The sequence below is a fragment of the Notolepis coatsorum genome (genome assembly GCF_963971535.1).
Source record: "Notolepis coatsorum genome assembly, chromosome: 18".
Classification (NCBI taxonomy): Eukaryota; Metazoa; Chordata; class Actinopteri; order Aulopiformes; family Paralepididae; genus Notolepis; species Notolepis coatsorum.
The window spans coordinates 3,572,446-3,577,445 of record NC_140182.1 but is presented as its reverse complement, the minus strand read 5'-3'; the positions used below and the strand labels follow the sequence as shown (position 1 = coordinate 3,577,445).

Below are 5,000 nucleotides of genomic sequence, written 5' to 3'. Positions count from 1 at the left end.
ACGTGGGTTCTGTGAGGTTCCACGTTGGGTTCTCAATGTGTGAGGTTCCACGGTGGGTTCTCAATGTGTGAGGTTCCACCTTGGGTTCTCAATGCGTGAGGTTCCACGGTGGGTTCTCAATGCGTGAGGTTCCACCGTGGGTTCTCAATGCGTGAGGTTCCACGGTGGGTTCTCAATGTGTGAGGTTCCACCTTGGGTTCTCAATGCGTGAGGTTCCACGTGGGTTCTGTGAGGTTCCACGTTGGGTTCTCAATGTGTGAGGTTCCACGGTGGGTTCTCAATGCGTGAGGTTCCACGTTGGGTTCTGTGAGGTTCCACGGTGGGTTCTCAATGCGTGAGGTTCCACGGTGGGTTCTCAATGCGTGAGGTTCCACGTTGGGTTCTCAATGTGTGAGGTTCCACGTTGGGTTCTGTGAGGTTCCACGTTGGGTTCTGTGAGGTTCCACGTTGGGTTCTGTGAGGTTCCACGTTGGGTTCTGTGAGGTTCCACGTTGGGTTCTGTGAGGTTCCACGGTTGGGTTCTCAATGTGTGAGGTTCCACATTGGGTTCTCAATGTGTCAGGTTCCACGTTTTGGGTTCTCAATGTGTGAGGTTCCACGGTGGGTTCTCAATGTGTGAGGTTCCATGTTGGGTTCTCAATGTGTGAGGTTCCACGGTGGGTTCTCAATGTGTGAGGTTCCACGTGGGTTCTGTGAGGTTCCACGTTGGGTTCTCAATGTGTGAGGTTCCACGGTGGGTTCTCAATGTGTGAGGTTCCACCTTGGGTTCTCAATGCGTGAGGTTCCACGGTGGGTTCTCAATGCGTGAGGTTCCACCTTGGGTTCTCAATGCGTGAGGTTCCACCTTGGGTTCTCAATGCGTGAGGTTCCACTTTGGGTTCTCAATGCGTGAGGTTCCACCTTGGGTTCTCAATGCGTGAGGTTCCACGGTGGGTTCTCAATGTGTGAGGTTCCACCTTGGGTTCTCAATGCGTGAGGTTCCACGTGGGTTCTGTGAGGTTCCACGTTGGGTTCTCAATGTGTGAGGTTCCACGGTGGGTTCTCAATGCGTGAGGTTCCACGTTGGGTTCTGTGAGGTTCCACGGTGGGTTCTCAATGCGTGAGGTTCCACGGTGGGTTCTCAATGCGTGAGGTTCCACGGTGGGTTCTCAATGTGTGAGGTTCCACGGTGGGTTCTCAATGTCTGAGGTTCCACGGTGGGTTCTCAATGTGTGAGGTTCCACCTTGGGTTCTCAATGCGTGAGGTTCCACGGTGGGTTCTCAATGTGTGAGGTTCCACGGTGGGTTCTCAATGTCTGAGGTTCCACGGTGGGTTCTCAATGTGTGAGGTTCCACCTTGGGTTCTCAATGCGTGAGGTTCCACGGTGGGTTCTCAATGTGTGAGGTTCCACGGTGGGTTCTCAATGTGTGAGGTTCCACGGTGGGTTCTCAATGTGTGAGGTTCCACGGTGGGTTCTCAATGTGTGAGGTTCCACGGTGGGTTCTCAATGCGTGAGGTTCCACGGTGGGTTCTCAATGCGTGAGGTTCCACGTTGGGTTCTCAATGCGTGAGGTTCCACGGTGGGTTCTCAATGCGTGAGGTTCCACGGTGGGTTCTCAATGCGTGAGGTTCCACGTTGGGTTCTCAATGTGTGAGGTTCCAGAGAACCGTATCAAATTTAAATATAACTGAAGAAAATACTAAACAAACAATAAAAAAAAACTATTTCATTGATGTATTACTATTTTACCATTACTTTTATGCTGTGTTTTTCCTCGGTTTTCAGTTTTTGTCATTCAGGTTGTCATTGCTGTTGTTGTTGTTGTTGTTGTTGTCGCTGTCATCACAGCTGTCTCCCCTCCGCTCACCCTGCCTTTGAAAACATGTGGAGCCAATCAGCATCTTACCAGTAAATATATTCGATTGATTTTTGTAGAGAAATAGAGCGGCTTCCCAATGATTAACAGAACAAGACTTGTTGAGACAGTTTATTAACTCTGTATATCATTCAGTCCTCAGATGTATCACAGTTGATTAGGGGTGTGAAGGTACGTGTACCGAACCGCCCACCCAACCCCCCCCCACCTACCCAACCTCCTCCAATGTACAGTTTCTACGTCAAATGTATATACTCTCTTTCTCTGGACTCTTTTTGTATCACAAACAGTACTGTGTTTGCAGATCTGGTATGTCATAAATGTATAGATGTAGCAGTACTGTCTATCTGTGTGTCATGTATGTCATATATGTCCTGATGAATTGAAAATGGGGGACCCTGATGTAAACAAGACGAAAGTCTTTCTCTGGTCTGCATCCCCTTAACAATTGTGTGTATTGAGCCGTACTGTACTGTATTGTACCCATTCTGCAATCTGTTAATAAAGTTTTCAATCAATCAATCAATCAAAGAGGCATGATGCTCTGGCTCGCCGGGGCGCCGGATTCGGGGTTAGGGTCCTCACGGGGCGCTGATCTTGGCTGTCGATGCTGGGGCTGATGGGAGCTCAGATAGTCTCACCTTATCCTATGGTACATATATATATACTTTTTTTTTAATAATTTTTCTTCCTTTATAGATTTAATTTATATTATAACTAATTTTATTTTCATTATCCTGTTTTAATTGTTTATCTTGTCATTATTGTTGTTATTATTATTTTTGTATCCACTTTTTCTCCTCATTTTCAATTTTTCACCCATCCCAATTTCGTATTGCCAATTCTCCCCTCCCCTGTCTTGAACGTTGCTAGACTATGCCTCCCACTGGTCGGTTGTAGTGAGGATAGAAGCCTTGCATCACGTGTCCCCTCCGATACACGAGGAGGCAGCCTGTCGCATCTTTTCACCAGACAGTGCGGACTCTCAGTGGCGAGGAGTAACGTGTGGGAGGCTCACGCTGCCCCCGATACTTCCTGTCTCTGCTGTGCAGGCGTCACCCAACCGACCTGTAGGGGTCGCTGTCCACAACGTCCAATCCCCACCCATCGACTTTCCACCCGCTACCTCTGCCAAATGAGCCAGTACGACGGCCGGCCCAAGCCGCAGGCAATGCTGGGACTGGGATTCGATACCGGAGTCTCTTGCATTGGTGACGAGCGCAATCTCCAAGACGCCACCCATGTTGTTATTATTATTATTATTATTATTATTATTATTATGATTATTATTATTGCTGTTATTGTCCTGTGATGTCTTGTTTATTATTATTGTTACTGTATTGTGTTGTTTTGTTTCATGTAAAAAAAGGAATTTTTTTTAAAGATTTGATAAAAAAAAAAAAAATCACCAGTGTCCTGTACAATAGGGTTGGGTGTTACTCTTTTAGGTCAAGGTGCAGATGAGGGTATGTATGTCCTCTCAGTTATACCCTTACAATAAATATAGTTACAAAATATATATAATCTAATATAATATAATATCTAATATATATTATATATATATATATATATATATAATATATATATATAATATATATAATCTAAAAATGCTAAATATATGCTCTGATTGATTACGTATACAGGATATACATTTAGCGACTTACAAGTTCTGTACGACAAGTCATCAGGAAGGAAGGGCACGACTCTATCAGCTGAGTAACAATGTTCATCAAAGTGTTGAGTGCTACAGTGTAGGTTAGTTTATTAGGACAAGTGCCTGACAGTACGGTTAGTTAGGGTTAGATTTATTATTATTATTATCATCATTTATTTTTAATAATTGTTTTCATTTCAGATAATGGTTGAAGAAGTGCGTCTTTAGTCGACGGCGAAACGATTGGTCGGGTTTCGTCGGTCCTAACTGTGGTGGGGAGTTCGTTCCACCATTGTGGGGCGAGGACCGAGAAGGATACACGGTATGCATACGGTATGTATGTCGTGATATATGTCATACGTTATACCAGTGGTTCCCAAACTGTGGTGCGTGACATGAAAAGGCTAATGGTGGTAATTTTTTTTTTTTTTTACAATAACATTTCATACAAATCTTAGTCAAACCTTTAGTATTATGGATATTAAACATGCATCCATGTTGTCGTGAACATTTTAATTAAATAAAGAAATTCCCTATCCATAGTCGCCGTGGGAAGAGATAAAATAAAAAATAAAATCTGTGCACGGAGACCAGCAACAATTTTTTCTAACAGAAACCCATTGGGGGGTGCGTCAGCTAGGTTGGGAGGTGACAGGGGGTGCACGGCCAAAAAAGTTTGGGAACCACTGCGTTATACGAGTCAGACACACTCAGTGATGAAAGTCCCCAGTAGTCGAATGTCTGCAACGGTCCCTCCCCACTGGAGCCCGATGGTATGGTATTATTTATATATTATAAACCCATAATTGGGAGTTGTCCAAATGACATTAGTTCATTAGGGAGTGGACCTCCGGACCCCCCCGGCTCCCACTTGGCAGATCTGGTGGGACACACTGCAGGGTACGGTGACATCATGACGGTTGATTTAGAGCGCTGGGTGACCAAGCAGGACGCCGCGATCTGTACTTGTTTTTAAATAGTGTTTTAATTAAAGGGCGGCTGGGTGGCGCAGCAGCGGACATTGCGCTCGTCGTCAGCAACGCAAGAGACACCGGGGTTCTAATCCGGCTGTCGGCGTTGCCTCCGGCTTGGGCCGGCCGTCGTACTGACTCAATTGGCGGAGTTAGCGGGTGGGGAGTCGATGGGTGGTAATCTGGACGTTGTGGACATGAGCGACCCCTACAGGTCGGTTGGGGGACGCCTGCAACAGCAGAGACAGGAAAATGGCGGGGGCAGTGTGAGCCTCCCACACGTTACTCCTCGCCAATGAGAGTCGTCCGCACTGGCAGGTGAAAAGATGTGACAGGCTGCCTCCTCGTGTATCGGAGGGGACACGCGATGCAAGGCTTCTATCCTCCCTACGACCGACCAGTGGGGGGCACATGCGAGCAACAATCAAGACAGGGGAGGGGAGAATCGGCACGGCTAAATTGGGACGGGGAGAAAAATAGAAAAAGTGGATACAAAACAAGTGCAGATTGGTGCGTCC

At 46.4% G+C, this 5,000-nt stretch overlaps 1 protein-coding gene across 1 annotated transcript in view; it reads right to left on the bottom strand.

Moving 5' to 3' along the window:
* Nucleotides 1-5,000, bottom strand: part of LOC311244795 (voltage-dependent calcium channel subunit alpha-2/delta-4-like) — a gene marked incomplete at both ends in the record, with an annotated part of 181,251 nt that overhangs the window by 52,452 nt on the left and 123,799 nt on the right. The window lies entirely within an intron of this gene.